The following is a 24,100-nucleotide window of genomic DNA, read 5'->3' as shown; positions in this document are numbered from 1 at the left end:
TCAAATTCCGGAACTTTTCCGAAATCCAGCATTGTTCGATTTCCGGATTTTTTTTTTTTAATTTTACTTTCCGGTTTCTGGAGAGTAAAAATTCCAGAATTGTCCATCCCTACTTTTTATATGGTATTCCTGAGATATTCTGTTTATTTCATGGAGTTAGGGTCTTTAAATATTCGATTAATTTGTAGTTGTACTTCGACCATTCAGGAAAATAAAAAGTGGAAACAGCAGTGTACGGGACGCGAACCTCAGTTGCTCGGCTGGCAAGCAGGCATACTTCCAACTTTTTTTTTTTTTTTTTCAGTACTTATTACTAGCAAGACTATCCATGGCTTTGGATTGATTATTTTAACAAAAGAAACACTGACCAAAGCTTAAAACCTACTGTATTTTAAATTATAATATGTAACGGTTTCGGATATATAACATATCCTTTTTCAGACACCGACGGACAGACGAATATTCGATAGTGTCTGAAGAAGGATATGTTAGATATCCGAAACCGTTACATATTATAATTTAAAATATTTAAGTGGATTTTAAGCTTTGGTCAGTGTTTCTTTTGTTAAAACTTATTACTAGGTTTTTATTTAATTTTACTCGTTTTCCCAGCATCCTAGAACGACAAGGACACGAACACAGAAATATCGATGACAGTTAAAATTCCAAAAGGTCTGCCACTGTGAATAGAACCCGGAACCCCGTACACCAATTGCCCACCTGCTAGACACTAGACTCACGGGGAGGGCATTTCGGTCACAATACGAACTCCTCTTCTATTTCCATAATTGAAACACAAGATGCCAGTGAAGAACTACTTATGAGGAGTGGCGTACTCTACCAGCATCAAGTATGATGGAGTTAATAACAATTAGCCAAGTGGCCAAGTGGCCAAGTGATGGGAAAAGTGCTTTTCGTAGGGGGTTCCCCGACATTTAGCCAAACATATTTCTTGGTTGGGAAAACAATCATTCTAGTATCGTTGCGTGAAGGTCGGGAGAATAGTTGGTTGGCCAAGCAAACATTTAACCAACGTTGGGCCAACGTAAGTTTTTCCAATATAGACGCGCATCAACTATCACCCATCATTTTGACTAGATCTCACCCAATTCCCAACGGTGGGCCAACCCACCTTGCTACTAGGGAATCCGCTATGAAATTAATATAATGAAACTGAGAAAGTTATTTTTAATAGCCGCCATATTTAAAAATGTCGGCAACGTAAAGGAACAGTATTAACTCAAATCACTTGAAACATGCATTATCTTTAATATGGCACCAGAATGAAATTTGTATCTCTGTATTTTGTGATATTACCATATAAGCATAAATGAATGTAGTTGCGTGGCCGCCATATTGTAATCTAATATGGCGGCCTTACCGACCACACTCAAATCATGTGACCATTTAAAAAATGGACCACACCAAGCAAAAATTTGAAGTCAAACAGAGGGGAGCTTCCGGTGCACATGGGTCCGTAGCAGGCGCCTATACTAATGTGGGAAATTTCTAATTCACGAAGTTAATTTATTCCGTTATGTATACTATAAGGAAGGAGACAAGGAGTGAAAAATGCCACCCTCAGGCTCCAGTATACTCAGCATAGGTGCCAAACCGACTCTACAGCGAATTGAGTCTCACTGAGTATAGTGAACTCATTAAAGTTAATGAGCGCATGAAACTCAAAAAGGATAGTGAGCCCGAATTCGAGAGAATGAGAGTTTGAAGTAAGCCTATTTAAGATAATTCAGAGCGACTCCCATTTAGAACAGTAAGCTTGAGCAAGACTTTGCCCCTTGGTTGCGAAGTAACCTTTCCTGCTGTAGAGTGACTTTAAAATGACATCGCCGTATCTTGTACTTCCAAATAAAGCGTTATCTTCTGGCATTACTGTAACTAAATAAGAAAGAAAGATATCTTTATGCAAACACATGTTTCGTATGCGTTTGTTGTCTTTCCATATACCAATATATATATTTGGATATGTCTCTATATTTGTTTGTACAACTGGGAGCAATGCCTTCGTGATGAAAACCAAAGAACAAAGATGAGAAGCAAATTGTTTTATTTAACAATGTGAAAACCGCGACAGTACATAGTTAAAGATTGATACTTCTAGTGAACATTAACATATTCCTGTTTTCATTTTGTACTTTCCGAGTGATGCTTGCTGTAAAATTACTGGGAGTATCTTTATTCGTTTTGTCGTTAGTACAAAATGAGTTGTTTATTGCTGCAGATTCTGTTTCACAGAATATTACTGAAAAGCATGTAAAGTCTTCTAAAATTATGCTTCATAGCCTAATTACTGTTCCTATTAAGTGTCCACCTGGCCAAAGACCTGACTCAAGAGGATGCTGTAGAATTGTTTTCTAATTAGAAGGTAATAATAATTACTGTACTTATTTTCTGGCTATAATACTTTACGTAAATTGTTTTGGGCTTAAATAGCTTAAACAACGATCATAATCAAAATTCTCTGCTTTTTGTGCTACATTGTACTTGATTAAAGTTGACAGGGCAATGTTTTTGTGAACGCAGTATTTATTCAGAATGAAATATTAAGTACAATAATCCCCAATATGCGTAAGTAATGCCGTAGTATTTACTTTCGTGTCTTGAGTGTTACGTTAGTCGTATTTGTAAATTACTTAAGTGTAGCTTCGTAAGAAACTGCAATATTTACAGGATGACGTAGTGGGCCTTGCGTATAAGAATATGTTGCTAGTTCGTCCCTCCGTTACTAGACGACGTAGTGGGCTTTATGAGATTGTGTTGCTAGTCCGTCGCTCCTTTACTGATGTAGTGGGCATTATAAAATTATGTTGCTTTGCTAGTCCGTCGCTCCGTTACTAGACGACGTAGTGGGCCTTATGAGATTGTGTTGCTAGTCCGTCGCTCCTTTACTGACGTAGTGGGCATTATAAAATTATGTTGCTTTGCTAGCACGTCGCTCCGTTACTGGATGATGTAGTAGGCATTATAAGATTGTGTTGCTAATCCGTCCCGTTACTGGATAACATACTGGGCCTTATAAGATTATGTTGTTAATCCATCTCTCGACACAATAATTTTTGAACGAAAATAATTGTTGAATTCCGTTTCTTTTCTTTCTTTCCAAAACATAGCTAGGTTCATTATCTCCACTGAGTGCGTTAATAGAATCTAACATCTTAAGATGCCCCATCATGGCGAAATTAAAATATCGCTAATTTTACAGTAATTATGTGATATCTTCAAATAGATAAAATATAATCGAAAAGTAGAACAAGAGCTCGCTAGACAATATTATTTTACATGTGATACGGTTATCACGACTCATTTATATGCTTTCGATTTCCAGTCATTTAGAAAATCAGCATTTATTTTTGCGTTTTAAAATCGCTGTAAACGGAAAGTTACTATATACCTCATGCAAAATAATATTGTCTAGCGTGCTCTTGTTCCACATTTCGATTATCTTTTATCTATTTGAAGATATCGCATAATTACTGTAAAATTAGTTGTATTTTAATTTAGCAGTGATTACACCTCTTAACGGGCAACAGTGACTATCTATATCCCATACATGTAAGTAGCTAAGTTCGGTACTAGAGTTAATTTGTTAATATATTTAGGGGATCGGTGACTACCCATATACGTAAGTTTCGGGTGATACTCTTTACTGTCTTTAGAGTTTATTATTATTATTATTATTATTATTATTATTATTATTATTATTATTATTATTATTATTATTATTATTATTATTATTATTATTATTATTATTATTATTATATGTAGATTCAACCTGGGCCATAAGTCGCTTGACACTTATAACTCATTTCAGATTCGATTTTCTCAAGTCGATTTTCAGATTCGATTTTAACATATATATCTGTATCTAAAACATTTTCAAAAGTTTTTACAAAATTTTAGAAAAATCATATAATGTTCCAGGGATTGAAGAATGTAGTGCTGGAGTGCTTTTCTGAGGTTGTTGATCGGGTATTTAATGAAATTAAACAAATTAAAGGTATAAAGTAAATTTTTGCAATTCAGCGTTCTCAATGTATGTCTCAATTAGCACTGATGATGGTGAAAATTGAGACACTTCCCATGGCGTTACTTTCAAATTAATTTCTAATTAATACAATGCATTTTTAAGTTTTATCTATTTTAATTCTTTTAAGGAAAGTCCAACACAACTCACAATTCAAACATTTTTTTGATACTCCATTTAAAATGCAATAAATACAGTAGAACCCATCCAATCCGTCACCTTTAGGACAGAGGATATGGCCGGAACGCAAACAAAGATCGGATTATCAGAAAATACAGAAAACTACGGATTTATAGTAAAATAAGCAATCTCTGAAGTCAAAAATGACTGTATTGCTCTCTACAGTAAAAACATTGAAAAAAAAACGTTTTCGTTTCATCCTGATATGTTGGGAAAACACTGTACTGTAACGAACACTGCCGTAAAACCAAAGAACAGTAAGCACTAAAAACTGCACAGTACAGTATAGAAAACATCCCCAACGAAAGAAACGACACAAAAGATGACGAAACAGTAAAGCAGACAAGCGGTAACAGCAAGTAAACAACAATATCGCGACGTCAGTAAACGACAATGGGCCTGGTGAGTCACCGTCGAGTCGAGACAAGTTCGGCTCGAACATGGTCGGGTGAACCGAAGTGGCGGACCTGCCGAGGGCAGACGAGAGGTGTTCTACTGTAAAAGAAAATGTATCTATCATTGCCCGTGCCCTCTAATAGTAATAATAATGTTTAATTCTCTGATCGCTTCTCCTAAGAGAAATGCCTTATTAGGTTGTTGCGACCTCTAAAGCAAAACTAGCGAAACAACTAGAAGCTACTGATTTTTATAAATGTCATTATAAGCTTTCCCACTTAGTTCTAAACGTTATAAATTATTGTGGCTTTTGGCAGTGAACCAATGTTATTGTTTAAAACCATAATCTTGAAAGTGATATTTTTTTCCTTCTCTTTGTTCTCTAAGAAATGATAGGTTCAAGGTCAGATGTCGATTTCTTCATCCTTAGCGAGTCTGATCTCATAACTACATGTATTTGCATCTTTGCGATACAACTTTGTTTTGTGAGAGTAGTTTAAATTTTTCTTTCCTAAAAATGTTCTTCAGAAAGAATTTTAGAATTTTCCTGTTCATTGTCATTATTTTTGTGTCACAATATGAAATAATAGAAGTGGAATGTGGCTCGCGAGGGGGCAACAATAGACAAACCACGACTCCAGCTGCTGCTACTCACAATGCAATTGTTGCACCTAATCGTTGTCCACAAGGCCAAAGATATGATGAGAGGGCAAGAAGATGCAGAACTATATTTGCCTGAAAAGGTAAGAAACTGGAATAAGGCCTTATTTTTTAAATTGCTTTTGAATTTATTTTATTTATTTATTTATTTAGTCTTATTTTACATGGCGAAGTTAAGGCTCCTGCCTTGTCTCCCACTTGACCATGCAATACACTAGTATCATAATTAGTAATACAATAAAAATAATAAAATATATAAAACATTCCAATCAAACGTACATAGGGATGCGCACGAGACAAGATTTGAGACTGTCTCGACTCGAAAATGTGCTGTAAAAGTGATGTCTCGACTCGAAAAATATATATTTTTCTATTGGAAGAGCTGTGTCTCGACTCGAATTTTGTGAGGAAAATTCTGTCTCGACTCGACTCGAACGCATCCCTAAACGTACACACACACACACACACACACACACACGCGCGCGCGCATCACATCACATGCACACATAGATTACTTAGATTACTTCAAATAACTACATAATGTAATCACATACATTTAGCGAACAAAAGAAATAAAAGGTAGGAAGTATAAAAACCAGCTTTTTTTTTTTTTTTTTTAGATATTAGTAAGCCTCTGCTTAGTAGACTTATGGAGGATCTGCTCAACCGACTTCTTAAATAGGTTGATTGACTGAGATTGTCTTGTATTGAATGGAAGGCCATTCCACGCACGGATAGTGGATGCAAAGAACGCATTCGAGTAGAATTTTGACGAATGTGGGGGAAGAGAAAGAAGTTTATTTACACCTGATCTTGTATTGTGGTCGTGGTAAGCATTTAGTGGTTGCAATCGTTGAAATAAGTAGGAAGGTTGTTGAAAGCGCGAAGTCTTAAAGAGAAGTGTGAGTCGATGCAAATAACGTCTATCGTCAAGTTTCAAAAGGCCCAGCTTTCTGTAATATGGAGTTAAATGATTTGATCGTTTGAGATTATAGGTAAACCGTATACAGGCATTTTGGATACGTTGCAAACGGTACGCTAATTCTTCATTTAAGTCTGATAGAGCTACATCACAATATTCAAGGTGAGGGAATATTAGAGATTTTACAAGTAGTAGCTTTGTTTCAGTGGGTAGAATTTTCTTTAGTCTCGTGAGTGAATGCAAAGACCAGAACGCTTTCTTACATATAGCGTTAATGTGAGGTTTCCACTCAAGGAATTGATCTATTATTACACCAAGATTTGTAACGGTTTCAGAAAATGGAATAATTGTTCCATTTATCTCTACTGTTGGTATATTCGAACGGTGCATTTGTATAAGTCGTTTAGAGGAGACACAAATGCACTTCGATTTAAGTGGATTTATGGTTAACCCATTTTCAATTGACCATAAGTAAATGGGTGCAAATCGTCATTTAATTTTTGAATTGAATTGTCCAAGTTTTCGGGTTGACCTGAGATATAAATTTGAAAATCATCTGCGTATAGGTGATACTTACAGTATTGTAAGACAGAAGGAAGGTCGTTAATGTACAAACAGAAAAGGAGAGGGCCGAGGACACTTCCTTGAGGGACGCCGTGAGTGAGATTCCGCAGTGCAGAAGAAGTATCGGCTACGGTTACAAACTGCTTCCGTCCCTGTAGATAATTTTTGACCCATTTCACAGCACTATTGGAGAAGTTGAATTTCGTCTCCAATTTAGGGAAGAGAATTTTATGTATAATTGATTGAAAAGCTTTAGAGAAATCTAGTAGAGCAAGAACTGTTACTTGCTTTCTATCCATTGCTAGTCTAATGTCGTCAGTGACATAAGTAACAGCTATAGCAGTACTATGGTACTTTCTGAAACCTGATTGAAACGGATCAAAAAAATTGTATTTCATTAGATGGGTTCGTATTTGATTACTAACAATGTATTCTAATGCCTTTAAAAGAGCAGGTAAAATACTAATTGGCCGAAAATCATTAATACTTGTGATATTACTTGTTTTGGGAAACGCTAGGACTTCAGCTGTTTTCCAAGCAGATGGAAAAGTGCCGCTCATAAGAGAACGATTGAAAATATTAGTGATGGGATTTAGTATAAAAGGCAAAAGTGTTTTAATAAATTTAATACTAATTTGGTCAGCTCCAGTAGCATTTGATTTTATTCTATTGATGGCCTTCATGACTATTAGAGGACTGACACATTCAAAGGAAGAAATGTTTTCTGTACATTCTGGACTCTCATCATATGTAATTTTAGATTCTGTATTACTTAAAAACTTAATGTCACAAAAATTGTTTCATCTGCAGTAAATTTATTGTTAGCCATATTGTTTCCTACTGCTCTTGATCCCTAATATATTTAACTTTTTCCACAAAATTTTCGAGTTAGAAGTGCTATTCGCTAGGTTCGAGGCAAATTCCATTTTGGCTTTCCTAATTAAGTGTGTACATCTATTTCGTAAGATTTTATATTTTTTAAAACACTCGTCAGCCTGTACTGTATTATTTTTACGAGATTTCGTGTATTGTCTATAAGAGGAATCGCGTTGTGCCATTAAATTTATAATTTCTTTAGTTATCCACGGGGAAGAAGGTCGCGGTACTTTGCGTTTAATGAGTGGAGCATGCTTATCAATTAGTGTTAATATCGCGGTATTAAAGAAATTAAGTTGTTCGTCTATAGACGGAGAGTTGTAGATTACCTGACAAGGGATATTTGCCGCATCAAAGAAAAGGGCAGCTTCATTTATTTTATTTTTCTGTACGAAATAAATTTTGACTCTCTTCTGAGTATGTATAGAGTAGCAGGCAAACACTAGATCGTGGTAAGATATACCTGGAATTGGTAATTGCCCATAGTGAACAATTTTTTGCGGATTATTCGTTAAGATGAGATCGAGTAGTGAATGTGAAGTAGCAGTATGGAAAGTGGGATTTAGAGCACACATTGTCAGGTTAAGGCCAGATAAAACATCACGAAATGTTTCACTCTCACTGTTCGACTTCAGCATGTTAAAATTAAAATCACCGAGAACTAAACAATTTTCATAAAAGGGCAAATGTTGCGATATTGCATCTTCGAAATTTTTAAAATTTGCTTTTGGTGGTCTGTACACCGAACAGACGAGAACTTTTTTATTCCAGAAACTGCATTCGATAATAATGTACTCAGTACAGAAGCTGTATTCCTGTGGTGACATAGCCAGAATTTTCGTATCAACGTCATCCCTCACATAAATACCAACTCCACCAGCGCCTTTTTGCGCTCTATCATTTCTTATGAACTGATAACCCGGTAACTCATAGAGGCTACTATTTAAACTTGGCTTTGCCCACGTTTCGGATACCAAAATCAGGTGCAGACAATATACTTATTTTGTCCTTAAATATCAAAAATTAAACCTTATTATTATTATTATTATTATTATTATTATTATTATTATTATTATTATTATTATTATTATTATTATTATTATTATTATTATTATTATTATTATTCAAATTACAGAAGGAAGTTATTACGTGCAATATCATTCGCTATTCCTCCTCCTCTTCTTTTTAATTTGTTTGATCAATTGGGACCTTGGAGGCTCAATGGTAGAGCGTTCACCTCAAGTGCATGCGATCCTTGGTTCGATCCCAGCTCGCGCCAAGTGAGGTTTGTAGCGGACAAAAACCATGTGCGTGGGTTTTCTCGAGACTCTTCTGTTTCCTCCCACTTTCTTTATTCCACCATTTCATTCATTTCTCATTACAGTCTCCTTTAGCATATTATAAAAGTGGGACGTAAAACAAAGATTTTGTTTCATCAATTTATTTGTACTATAATATGAGGTATACCTTCACATATTCCATTTAGTGATAGCTAATGCGTGATCATATTGAATTTAGTGTATGAGAACAAAATTAGAATAATCCCAAATATTTTTAATATGTATATATCAGGGATGCAAATAACCACTCGCCCACTCGCCCGGGGCGAGAGGTTCATCGGTGCGGGCGAGTATTTAATATCATAGCGAAGGTGAGCAAATGATTTATATTGTGGGATGTGGACTAGTAACGTTTTTTGGGGCTAGTAAAATTTTGTTGCTTATTTGCATCCCTGGTATATACGTTTCCTGCTAGGGGAGCTTGCCCCAGTACCGTACACCTAAGCATTTTGTTCTATTTGCTTAACAAAACCGATACAAGAAAACACGCTGACAATAATCGCAGCATTGATAATAATATAGTATAACAAAAACATTTTTATTATAAGATTTGAACATGGTATTTTTCGATTTTCTAAAATGATCAAAATGGCGTTAGTCAAAAAACTGTTCCCCGTACCGGACAGATTACTATAAATATCAAACCGAGGAGTGGTTGTGAATATGCAAGCAGATGTTATGTTGTAGTTGTCAAATTAGTGTTGCAAATAAAAAAAAAAAAAAAAAACGTTCGTATTTTTTCAGAAATGTACGTTTTTTTCTAAATTTCGTTTTTTTTAAATAGTCATTTGTGATTCATCTTACGTCTATTTAAGTGTGAAATATTTTTATATAGATGTAATTACCGTAAAATGCAACATAAATTAAACGCTAGATATTGATACGCTACAAATATTTTACAATTTATATGAATAGCATACCGACTAACAATTTGGGTTTCAGGAGTTTTCATCAATATCAAGTTAGAAATAAAAGTAGAAATTAAATTTTGTTTTTCCCTGAAAGCAGGTCTTTAATAAGTAGAAAAAATAATGTCACGAACAGCATAAAATTCAAATAACTTGTCTAAAGGTAAAAGCTAATACTAATTTGCCTACTAATATTTTTCTAAATATAATATATAAATAATTTGTCGACTAGATGTATATGATATGCAGAGCCGGCTCTACCATATGTGCAACACGTGCATTGGCATGGAGTGACAAGTATGGAGAGTCCGGCAAAATATGTCATAAGTATATTATTAAATTAAATATTTCTTGTTGGAAACAGACTTCATGATGATGTTAGTTACATTTACTAAGCTAACCTAATATTTGAATACTATATTCATAAATTGTGTTTAGGTTGCATTAGTTTAAGGTCACATGGACAATGTTAAAGCAAATGGTCAAATAAATCTCAGCACAAATTGCTTGATTGTTGTCAAATGCAAGAACTCAATTCTCTAACAGTTTTGATATGAAAACTGGTTGTACTGGAATTGCAAACTGACACATTGAGATTGAAGCTCGATATTGAATTCTGTAAAAAGGATTACCATCTTTCCTTTGCAGGTGTGTTTCCTTTATCTCTCACTAACATTACAGATTAATATTTAAAGAAAACAAACAGACACAAGGAGATTGTACGTTTAGTACAAGTAAGTAATTAAGCCTTTCTGAGTGGGACTGCTCTTACCCTCCCCTTCATTGTTCATGCTGGAGTAGCATACTTAAAATCGTGACTTTTAAGATTTGTTCTTTCTGGAGAAAGGGGGAGGCGGCAAATTATGCCATTGCAGGGGGCGACAAATTGCCTAGGGCTGGCCCTGATATGTATATACAAGACATGAATATAGGATGACTCAATTTGAAGTAATGCAGGGTGTTTTAAAATGAATATTAGGGCTTGTTGGCAAGACTACAATGTAACTTACACCAAAATATAGTCACATCCATTTTCTTAAAAAACAAGGCTTTAACCATATCAATTGAATAAGTGGTTTTTGAGCAATAAGTCACTAACTGAAAACGCCAAAAATGACCTGGGTCCGAAAGGAATAATCACACAATTTTGCTAGTATATAGGTACAAAGAAACAAACGATTTGTAAGTTACGAGGGCTTCGACTCAAGTTCTGTTGATTATTTCAATAATCTGAAACATAAATCAATAAATAATAGTTGCCAGAAAAAAAACAGACATTTGAAAAAAAACGTGAAAAAGAACGGGTTTTTTATTGAAAAAAAACTTCACAGAAAAAAACGTTTTTTTACAACACTATGTCAAATACAATTTATTTGCTATGTTAATAGATATTACATTATCCAGATCTTAAAATGTTAGCTGACAGGATGAGCAATATTAGTACTTTCAGTTTAAATTCCCCAGCTGCTCTCTGAATACTACGGTTTCCCACTAACAGAACATCCCCAACTTTCTTCGTACTTTCTTCATCCCATTTCTCTTTCTTGTATATAGCATCCTTGTTTCAAGTCCCTGAAAATAAATTTCACTCTAAATATCTTGTCAACTAAGACTAATTAGGTAATTTCTTCTGTCCGGTACTGGGAACATACGGAGTGTCCGGTACTGGGACCACACGATGTATTAGAAAAATATTACCAACAATTTATGGAAATTTTAGTTAATGCTTCCACACTGTACGCTTCTTTAGTTATTAAGAAATATTATGAGAGTAAAATAAATTTACTTTACTTACTTGAAGAGGGTGAAAATGTTCTGTAAAAGTTTTATGCGTAATGCAAGATAGCAGCTAAGATCAATTTTCAGCGATTTGCTTGAGACTGGCCCTCACGACAGAGAAATGGCCCTAAGCACTTACCCCTGTTGATACCATAAATGCTACAGATGTATGTAGAATAACTACTGCTCTCTAGCACCAGAATGCTAAAACTACTACTATCCGGTACTGGGAACAGTTCGGTATTGGGGCAATCTCCCCTATATAATTTTCTTCTATATTTAAATTTATATAGACCCTACATATATGTTTTAGTGTTTTTCATCTGTATGATTGTTGTAATTTTCAATATTTCCTCCAAATTACACTTTTGATGTCAACCTAGAGTTACCCGGTACCATTAAACACTTTCGTTAAAACATTCGGAAACTGCAATCCCGACTACTCAGACCAGTGGTAAGCACTCTACTACGTGCTACTATGCCCATAGTTTCGGTCGATTAATAAGTTGTTTAAAGCCTCTTCCTAGCACCGAGGCTATTTCAGACGGAACCTCTTGATAAAAAATATATCCTGAGCCATTAATCGTATTTCTTTTTATCTGAAGCAACTACCCCACCGGAAATTGAGCCCAGGAGTACCCTTACAGAAAGCTAGTGCATTGGTTGGTTGGCCACGAAAATACACTACTATAAGAGTTTTGTGCTTCCTTCTTTGCATGTAAAAGGTGCATAAAATAAAGTCCAGTCATTCATTTTCTTTTGATGGATTCTACCACTAATGCACTGTTAGACTGCAAAAACGGGAAGCAGGGGATATATTAAATATGGAGAAAAGTGACTCTGATTCGAGTTCAGAATAGCTCCTCTTGTTCCAGAATCGAATAGAAACTTGGTTCGCAAAAGTATTCGATTTGGCCCAATCACTAGAAATGACTTCACAATTGCGAGTATTATCATCCTCACACAGTTTAGAATCGAAAATTCTCTGTAATGATAAAAAAAAAAAAAAGTGTCTCGTGAACTAAAAGATGCAAGTAAATTAGGTTAAATTAAACAATAAGTAGTCATTTCAAAATGGGTTCAAATAAAACAAAAAAGAGTTATGATCCTTAAAATCGAGACATCTTATGTTGCCGAAAGAGTCTATCGGAACAGGGGCCGCGGTGGCTCAGTGGTAGAGCGTTCACCTCTGGTGCTTGGGGTCCCGGGTTCGATCCCAGCCCCCGCCAAGTGAACTTTGTGGTGGACAAACACCGTGTGCGTGGGTTTTCTCGGGGTTCTCCCGTTTCCTCCCACTTCCTTCATTCCACCATTTCATTAATTACTCATCATCACCGTCTCCTTTAGCCTAACCGGCATAAGCGTGGGACGTAAAACTCAAAGATTTCATTTCATTTCTATCGGAACACAAGAACAGTGAATTCAAAATCGGGGCAATCCCGAATAACCGGGACGTATGGCACAACCCTGCGTTAACCGAATAATTTGTAATACAAAATATGGCTCTTTCAAATTGCTTAGGGCGAAGCTGAACTATACAACAAATTCTTTATGCTTCTTCTTGCAGGGCTGGCCTTAAGCCGATTGGACTGATTGCTCCAATCGGACAACGCACAAGTGCCGTCTACTCTACTCTTCATCTAATCTACCCTCCAGTGCCGTTTTAACAGCATATTGGGCCTCAGAGCAAACAAGTGTGTTGTGGTCCTTATGAATAAATTTTGTTCCTAATATATTTAATTAATATAATCGACGGCGAAAGTGCAAAACCCCGTAACTCATCAAAACCAAACATTTCAGGAGAGAAAGAAAAAACAAATTCTGCTTTTACATTATCTTATATGGGATACGAGGTTTTAGAAGTTAGTTTTGCACGTTTCTTATTGGGTTTTCGTTTACGAGCTTTTGCGCATACGTAGATTCAGATATGGGGAATTAAATTGAATGCAACCAAACTCTAAAATTCCATAAAAAGTGGAGACATGAGGTTTTGCACTTTTGCCATCGAATACCATTCTGCTTGCGGGACTCCCAATGCTTGCAGGGGCCCCGGTGAAGTGGCTATTGCACTGTTAAGATGGCTTTGCTACTCTCGGTTGTCAAGTACACACAACAACATATTGCAATACAGGTACATCAATGGACTTCACAACCGAGAGTATGGTCTCTCCCTAACATGTAAATGAATAGTTTGTATTAAGTTTCCGGGCATAAGCAAATATTTTCTGAATTTAATGCTGCAATAGTTTTTATTTTATTTGTTTATTGTTTATAACTTCTGTTGTAAAAATAGATATTATGTCCAGGGAATATTCTGTACACTCTCAACACCCCTAACACTCCCCCAAATTTCCTTACATACGCCTGGGCGTAAAGATATTGTTTTCTTTGAGTTTATGTAAACATGTATATCATTATTCTGGGTGCAATGCACACTCTCCTTTATTTTGAACACGTCACTAAGTAAAATTCCTGGCATTCTTACTGATTATGTCATGTGACACCAGGGTTGGAAGAAAAGTTTAAAAAAAAAACATATGTTTAAAACATGAAGAAGGTGTTCAAAATGTTTCAAACATGTTTTAAAACACACACAGAAAAAACATGTTTTAAATGTTTTGAACAGTTTAACACACGATTTTAAACATATATTTCAAAATCGTGCAATAACATATTTGTTAAGACTTTTTGCTCTTTACTTGCAACCAATATTACAGATTATCCTGTATAGAGAGTGTTTCAAAACAACACCGACAACATTTGGGAGGTGATTCCTGACACCAAGATAAGGCGAAAAGTATAGACCAACTTGGGTGCACAAATGCTTCCTTTCGGAGTTATAGCTTGCCGAAAATATGAAAAAATGAACTTTAAAGGTCCATAGCTAAAATACTATAGAGAGTGTCTATCGTAGTCGGGTTTATACTTGATTTAGGAATTAGTATGTGCCCTATCAAAATATTCATGTTTCAGAATCCTTAGGTACATCCGCAGCAGTTTTTGTAAAAGTAGTTGGTGAGTACTTCAAATAATATGCCTGTAGCCAAACTGCCTCCATAAAAAATATTGCGTGTCTCGTGCCTCTACCCTCAAAATTTAATGTTTAAAGGCAGAAAATCGCGCTCAGTAAATGATACATACATACAGACAGACGAACAAATGTACACCAAGTCGTCCCAGGAGCCTCACTGATGTTCAGCAACCATATGACAACAAGTATTAGGCTTTGTTTGTTTTCTGAATACAACACAAAAACTTGTTTCCAAGATAATTCTTTTACTTATTTTTTAATATTACTTCTATAAGTAGTCCAACCTTCGACTACACACTTTCTCGCAAGTTAACGATAAGCATTTAAATAATACAATAAACGCTGAAAACAAAGGTAATCGATACAAAATAAATTGTAGGTCATCACATTGACCTGCTATAGGCAAGAGAAATAAAAAAAAAATCACACAGGAAGAAAATAGCCTTCCGAATGTCAAGCATTTTTGACAATTTTCTTTCTCTCGATTTTTTTTTTACATTTGTTAATTGTTTAAAACAAGCTTTAATAATTTATTTTAAACATTTGTTTTAAACAAAATAATCCTGTGTGACACTAACGTGAAGAGATGGTATCAAATAAATCAGCCTCAGTGCGACTTTTTTGCATATCCTCCCTCTTATTGTAGTTATATTTAAAATACAAAACCAATGGACAAACTTTGCCCTCTCCTGCGAAAAATCCCGTGATTTTTTTTTTTTTTTAATCAAGTCAGGAAAACGGAATGTATACTAGTGCGTACTGAATAGGTGGCTGCTTAAGAAGGTTCTGTCTTTTAACTCGAATAATCGAAATGAAAATATGTCATCCATCTTCCATCAGTTCTTTAAGAGTTATGATCGTCTCATCACCATTTCATTTTGTCTGCAGTCGACAACGATTTCAAGTTGATTACACCTTTCACAGGTATACTTATATACCTACCTACGATGTTCTCACTAGTGTACATTAGGTTTTCCTGACTTGAATTCTTTTCAAGAAGATACAACTGTTAAGAAATCTTTGAATCAACAAATCCATATCAATGTGTATTTCATTATGTCTTACAAATATAAACTTATGGAAACATAGACTTCACCATTGTATTTCTCGTAAAATTCTAGTCCAATTTGACGTATTACATGATCTTCTTATTTAAAAAGCTCGAAGGAGATACAAGATGGCCGACTTCAAGATGGCAGCCATGATAAGCATACCATTAAATAGATGTCTACTTCCTTCCGGTGTTGGTTAATGTGTTTTTGTTTTTAATCCCTTTACCCGTTTCACAAATAAAATGAAATTTTCAACTTGAAACACATTGTTATGGCTTATTCTGATCAATCAGGTTTTATTCCACTGCGGCCGTCTTTATAGACGGAAGCACTTTAAATTTTGCTTACTCTCGTTTCTTAATATTCCACACTTCTCTACCAAGTTTGGTCAAGAAACTAGATTTCAACATCGATTGGTTTACTTGTAAGATTAAAAAAAAAAAAAAACTATGAAATACTAGTACAGAACCTTCTTGAAAAATTGCGAGACACAAGGGTGAAATATGCACTCGTATTGTAAAATTCATTCAATATCTGCATTTCCGTTTGAGTTATTTCTCTGAAAAAAATAGCTGCTGTAAACAATGAACAGTTTGAGCGTTTTCACCAGAACATTTTGCAGATGGAAAAAAAAATTATAAAGGGAAATGGGTATAATCACTATAATCACTAGACCAGAAGGGAGAGCGCAATCTATATATATATATATAACTCAGGCAAGTTAATTGTAAGCCTGAGACCCCGCACCACCTAAGATCGGTCCTGTCTTCTTGTGACACGCTTGACTAAATATGATGACAGCCTCCAATATGAAAAACCAAACAAAATATGGAATCGGTCAAACCTTCGGAGGAATAATCATTGAAAACTACTCCAATAGCAGTCAATAGAACAAAGATTCCTAAATACATGAATCTTAGAGTTGTATAACTTAACAGAAGTGTCCATAATGTTCACTGTTTTTTCAGAATATGTAACAACTAAGCACATCGACATACACATAGTCAACCTTTGCTGAAATCAACTATTCTACATACAACGTTTATTTTTTATCCGGCATAGGGAAATCTCTTTAAGGGAAGTTTAGCCCCTTCGGTCGAACTCTAGCATCGATGCTAAGGGAGATGGTGATGATGAGATGGATAGTAATGGCGAAAGGATGAAAGTGGGAAGAAATAAGAGAACCCCGATTAAAAACATTGAATTAAACCATGGGCTCCACGCACCCAGCCATCGATGCCACCAACTTTGGCCTTTGGATTCTAGTTATTTACAAAGCTTTTAGTAAAGTAAAACTTTTTTTCTTTCAGAGGAAGTGCTGGTTTGAAAGATATTACCTTTCACCTCTAGAATATAACCAGTAGATAGGTATGTTTTTGTAAAAAGTGTTCGACCGTGATAAAAAGGAGAATTAAATCATGATAACTTTGTTTTATGACAACTATCATTTGATTTTAACACAACAAAGTATATGTCTTTATTAAGGTTTCCAAACACCCACTCTAGCAGTTGAATCAAATATTAGGACTCAATTAATTCCAACTCCCGAAAATTTATATATAAATTCTATATAACTTCAGTTAAATAAAAATAATTACAATATTGTCGAATATGATCTAATTTTTTCCTCTGGAAATTTCCAATCATCTCAATTGAAATAAACTAATAATGAGAAAGCACGTTCTTCTCAATTTATATAACATATTTTCCTGAATATTTATCACTAGTTTTACTAATATCTATCCAGCATCACTAGTTTTATTAATTTTTCAGAAAAAAGCGATAATCTACAACTAAAAACATGTTACAATATTGTATTGTCATCCGGTTTAAGAGAGTATTTAAGAGTTCTATTTCTTATGAAAGTGTGTTAAATTTTAATTGCAAGATTTGATTTGATCAAACAACAAAGTAATCTAATGAACGAATAATAATCTATATTATAAAATTTAAAGTGACTATGTTTGTGACTCTTAATCTCTTGAACCGCCCGACCGATCTCTATCAAATCTTCAACGTAGATGACATTCGGGCTTGGGATAATTTTTATCATTTAACTTTGACGGTACAAATTAGGGAAGTTGGAGGGGGAGGCGGAGATATATATATATGTAAAAAAAAAAATGAAAGTGACTGTCTATGTGACTTCACTCTTGAACCTCCTGACCAATCTCGATCAAATTTTCAACATAGATGAGGTTCGGGTCTGGGATGGTATTTATATATTCACTTTGACGATAGAACTTAGGGGAGGAGGTAGGAGGGAGATATATATATATATATATATATATATATATATATATATATATATATATATATATATATATATATATATATATATAATAAATAAATAAATAAAACTTGAACCATCGTACCCATCTCAATCAAACTTTCAACCTAGATTAAGTTCGAACATGAGATAATTTTTGTCATATCACTTTGACGAGGGATAAGAGGGGAAATACATTTACAAATGATTGAAAACGACCGATATTAGGGTCGAATCTATAGTTTTTGAGGTCGCTGAGATGAACAGTGACACTTCTGATGCCATTTAAATCCAAATTGAGCCCACGCAAAAGCTGTGGGAGCGGAGGGGGTATATATAGGGTAAAGGCACTGAATATGGAATACTTTTTGTTTCTTCTTTATTTCTCAGAGATGCGTATTCCAGAATAAAAATATACATCACAATACTTGCTGTACCTTTGTAATACAAAATACAAGTATAAAAGTTTGTTCCACATCATTGATCTTTTACAATATTGCAAAATTGAAAGAAACTCGATTTCGATATTAGGCACACCCTGCCCCTAATACGGAGCACTACCTGATCTTTAGGGTCTTCACTACAGCGAAATTATACTACCGCTAATTTTAGACTTTTTCTGTAATATCTTCAACACAAATAAAAATATTTGAAAGGCAGAAACATAGTGAACTAGGCAATACGATTTTGCATGTGATACCGTTATCACAACTCATCTATCTGCTTTCGATTTGCAACTGTAGATAGATTTAGCATTTTGCGGGTTCTGTAAATAGCTGCATGCAGATAGGTAAAGGTATCATATGTAAAATCGTATTATCTAGTTCACTACGTTTCTGATTTTCGAGTACTTTTATTTGTTTTGAAGATATTACAGAAAAACTCTAAAATTAGCGGTAACTTAATTTCCCTGTAGTGAAGACCCTTAAAATGGAATACTAGAATAAAATATGCACTTCTGCCTACAATGTGACATTTGGATAATTCGAGCATGGGCAATGCATTCGAGAAATTTATTTATTTATTTAAGAAATAAATTGATATATTAGTTCAAGGATAGGAGCAAAGGAAGTGTTCCAGTCTCCAATTCCAAGATCACATCTGCCCTTAAGATAAGTTTACGAATCGGAATGGAACCGACCCTGGTCTCAGGAAAAACACCATCTTGGCATACGCCTGATGAGACGGAGGAAAACTAGGGAATAATTCACTCAAGTTGGGCGGTCTGAGCAGGGATCATGCCCATGTTCGAATTATCCAAATATCGTGTTATAGCCATTGTGGTCTATATATCATATTTGGTAGCTCTATAAGATAAGTGAACAAAAATTGATAACATTCTTAACAAATTAAAGCATAAAACAGCAGAAATGCCAGAATTTTATTACAAAGATAATTATCGAACTTGACTGGTTTATTCATCATTATTCCTATGTTTGTAAATTGCGGTAATAGGCTATAATTGCTACTTATTTTAACTTTTGGAGTAGCTATAATATTTTTTACCTTGGAATATGCATGTTTACTAGACACAACCAATAATAAAAATAATAAAATGAAATATTCGATAAATCAAACTACGTGCGACAAATAAAGTATACAAATACCCTATATAAAAAAAAAAAGTTCAAACATGCTGGATTCTCGTGTCTTAAGGCGTTCAAATTTTGATTCCAGTTTTACTTTGCAAAACAATGGTCACAAATATATTTTTCTCCACCTTTCATGGGATACATTTCGTGGGACCATCTTTTACAAGTGGGCATTTTAACCAATTCCTCTCCCCTGCACTGAGCGACCACAGTGTCCATACTCCTCATCATCGTCATCATGAGTAGGATCACTTAAACTGTCACTATCATCGTTCAAGTCACTCACTGATTCTTCAGATTAACTTTCTAATTTGTAGTCGCGTGATGTCCTTTTCTTTGGGTGTTTGGGTTGCATTTTCTTGGGCGGGGCTTGGAAAGCTAAACATTTTTTAACTACTTGAAATGATGAGGTAGAGGCCCGTTATGAAAAAGTAGATGCAGTTTCTAAATCGTTTTTGTGTGGAGTGCTCGTAATAACTTTTGTCTCACTTGGTTTCTGAACACGTGTGTTACGATGCTGTGGCTATAGTTGTGGTAGCGAACTCTCTATTCAATCGGTGCTGTCGTGCAGTTCTCTATGCTTTGCACTGTAGACGACACGGCGGTTGGGACATTTCAACCAATAAATAACCTGTGAAAATTTCATTCGAATCGGTTCACGCGTTCAGGAGTTATCGCGAGACACACAGACAGACAACACAAATGCCAAACGTTTCGACTAGAAGACGTTCACAGAAGCTCGCTCTAACATAATATGTCAGGTCTAATATAACCTTAAATTCAGTTATTATTCTTCACTTCTAGTTCACATACGTATGAACCTATGTAGAAATATTCCATGTTAGGATCCTGCTAGTATTCCATATTAGAAAAACCGCCATTTTGAATAGTTCACTTCCTACACACGCTTAGGCCGGCTATACACTATAAGATAGATCCTAGGAAATCTCTTACGATTTGTCCTAGAGTCATAATCTCAACGTGTATGGCATCAGATCGCATGTCATTTCCTGTGTTCTGAACGATCCTATGAGATTTCTCTTGTTTAGAGCACGCTCTATTTCGGAAAGAAAATTCGTAAGATTTCGATTTAAGCGACATCAGGTGAGAGAAAGTGAAAACAAAACAAATGAAAACACAACTGATGAGGTATCTTCTGATCGTGCAGGTTTACTTTAAGTGTACCACTCGAAATAATTGTTGAAAAATTATAATTTGTCACTGTTTCCTAAATGCTTTGCGTTGACCGACATGAAAATATCTTACATAGCATAGATGAAATCCATCAAGAGGACCACCAAAAGCAATTGTTGATAATCTACAATTCTTTTGCGATTTGCCTACAAATACGGGGGCCGGATATAGAGTATAAAAACTATAGTGCAAGAAACTCAAACCAAGTTGTGCTAGGTGGTTTCTGGAAAGTATGAATGCTATCTAACTGGGGCAGAGCAAGGCGAAACGGGGGCCCGAGTGTCAGCGAGAGGGTGCAAGCGAAGGAAGCAGGCACGTCAGTGAATGTAGTGAAAACGAGTGGGTTATGGCAATGATACGAGTTTGAATCGCATTTGTCATGGTATCGTGGCAGTAGCGCTCCACTTGTAAACATAAATTATAGCTTCTGTAAACTATGCAGAAATACACCGGTGGTGGAAAATAGTATCACCGGTCATCTTTCATATGCACTTACTTAGGTAAATGTTTCGCAGAAGGAATCCGGAAGTAGGCAACACATACAAAATTTACAGGAGAAATGGAAGATTCAAGTACTTAGACCTAACACAACCTAACCAAATCTAACCTAATGAAATTAACTAACTTAAACTAACCTAATATTAATAGAAGTGAGCGAAATTCTGTCACTTTTTGAAAATTGTGCTGGTCCCATATACTAATATAATCTAACGTAACGTAACCGTAACTAACCTGAACCAATCTAAACTAAACTAATGTGAATAGAAACTACCAAAATTGTAACATTTCTTAGAAAAATTAGCTGAACCCTTTCTACATTGTCTCTCATCTATTTTATCCGTCGTTAAAACATTTATAATGATTTTACACTAGTAACCCTACAGTTGTAAACATAAAATACAGGTGTATTACTTTGTATTTAATTAGGTTGTTTGCAAAAAAAAAAAAAAAAAAATGGTGCTTGCAAAAAATATATTTTCATGCAAAGTATTAAACTTTACTTGTAAATCTTCTAAAATGTGGTGCGCCAAAAGTATCCCAGCACCCTTCTGACTTTTATGTTTTTTTTCTTTTTTCTTTTTTAGAGGTATCCAATTTAACAATATAGCGCCTGATATTAATATTAGTGGGGTGTGCAGTGTGGTTAGCATAGTAATTCTTCAACTTTGTACTTTTATTAAATAGAACTATTTCACAATGTTGATAAACGTCATTCGATCAGACAAGAAAACTCTTCACGTGTATGGCACAAAAAGGGTAGGATTTTCTACAAGATATGTCATAACATTTTTCAGAAGATAAATCCTAAGATATTTCCTACGATTGATCTCGTAGTGTATAGCGCGTCTTACATGATTCTCTGCGTACTGATTTTATATGCACTTGTGGTACACTATATATGCAGTTTAAATATCACAAACTCAACAATAATACATGCCTGTTTGTGTACATTCAGCATCCTGGAAATATACGCCCGAAAAATGCGTTCTTCAAAATTTATTCTGCAACAAAAGAAAATGTATTATCGTTCGGCAGCAAACCACTGATGCATAAACTAAGGGTGCCACTGTGTACATGTTTATGTAAAGTCCACTCGGTGGCAACACATCGTCGACAAAATAGCCTGGTATTTTATATTAGGAACGTATTCCATATATGGCGCACCCACCCTATACATACATAATAAAATGACCAATATCAGTGTCGAATTCATACTTTTCGGGATCGCTGAGATAAACAATGACACTTCCGATGCCGTGGCCCGCAACATGGGGAGAAGAGGGGATATATAAAAATCATTGAAAATGACAAATATCAAGGAGTGCTTTAGTAATAGTAAAAAGTGACTGACTAACTAAACATATTACTATCTTTTCTTAATATAACCCAGCGAAGTGGGTAATTGATGCTAGTAATAATAATAAATACTGAAATTTAGTTCCTTTCGATTTCGCTTCGCTGAAACAGATGTGCTAAGAACGCTAATAAAAAAAAGTTATAGCTATTTGGAAGTTTTGTAATGTCATGTACTGGGCAGAATATAATAGTCATAGCATTAAAAAGTTACTTGCAGAATAGTTGTATAGACATGCTCGCATACTACATATCCTGAAATCTTTACAGAAACCAATAAATTCCATTAATATCCAGTTATAGAATGTAAATATAGATTTTCCTCTTTACTTATTTATTATCTTCAAGAAATGCAATGTACTTCGATGGAGAACACTTTCTTCGGGTTTTTAACTTCATTTTAGACTTCCAAGCTAGGCCCCTTGGATGAGTATGGGAATATGGGAAGGTTTGTAGGACGACTTTTCCGTCCGTCCACATAGCTGTTGACAGGTGTCCCAGCAAGAGCAGTAAGATACAGTAAGAAGTTTTATTTTTTAAATCGGTTTAGCGTCACAAGAATAGGTTCCATTTCCTCCCTTATCCCTCGATTCAAACTGGAACTGGTAAAATACATGTACGACTTCCGGTTTCGATTTTGATCTCCATAGAGTGAAAATAGTTTAACAAATAACGAGAAATAACTTTTTAAAATTGAATATGCATGTTAAGTATGAGTTTCATCTCCATCCTTAACCCTCTCTATATGCAAACCGGAAGTAACCTAAATCTAACTTGTTTCAATCAAGAGCTGACTGACCCAACTGCTAGAATTCACATGAAGCGTAGGCCCACCCCAAGATGTAGAGCTCAGAGACCTTGAAAAATAGCTAGCGTTTAGAATATTTCTTGTTAACGAAATCTACTTGACTTCTATGCGCGTAATAAATAAATAAATAATAATAATTTAAATCTGTTTCCAAAACGGAAGTTTTTTTTTTTTTTTTTTTTTTTTAATTCACGTTTATCGACATCAAAAGGTTCCATAGACGACCGAAGTTCGGAACATTTCAGGCCCATCGATCATTAATAAACTTATTGAGAACTTTATAGTTAATGTGTTGCTTTTATATTAATATATGCAATACTATTTATAGATCAGAAGATAAACCAATATTTGGTAAAGGATATAAACAATGCCAAATACATTTTAATATAGGCCATTAATACTATTAACTGACAGTTCAGTTTAGCAATGTGGACCCAATTTGTCAGCAAGAAGAAATTTAGTGCCTCTGGTTCCAATACTGATCGACATAGACAGGTGTAAAAGTGGATCTGAAAAGGTAGGGGGACGCATGCCGTCACGCTGTTCCTCGTGCCTGTCTTTGCCCATTGTAATTTTTTAGCAACAGGGGAACACTACAGATATTTCTTGGAAGTGGAGTAACGGCGTTCCTCC

General features: G+C 35.1%; 1 long non-coding RNA gene across 1 annotated transcript in view; it reads left to right on the top strand.

Moving 5' to 3' along the window:
- The first annotated feature begins 1,970 nt into the window (after positions 1-1,970).
- Positions 1,971-24,100, top strand: part of LOC145680762 (uncharacterized) — a 54,647-nt gene continuing 32,517 nt past the window's right edge. Inside the window, exon 1 of the long non-coding RNA XR_014130672.1 lies at positions 1,971-2,383. This is a non-coding gene — a long non-coding RNA (uncharacterized LOC145680762). The remainder of the gene's footprint in view (positions 2,384-24,100) is intronic.

This window comes from Thermobia domestica, chromosome 3 (genome assembly GCF_964235325.1).
Source record: "Thermobia domestica chromosome 3, izTheDome1.hap1.1, whole genome shotgun sequence".
Lineage (NCBI taxonomy): Eukaryota > Metazoa > Arthropoda > Insecta > Zygentoma > Lepismatidae > Thermobia > Thermobia domestica.
The sequence above is the reverse complement of the archived record's forward strand: the minus strand, read 5'-3'. Positions and strand labels throughout refer to the sequence as shown.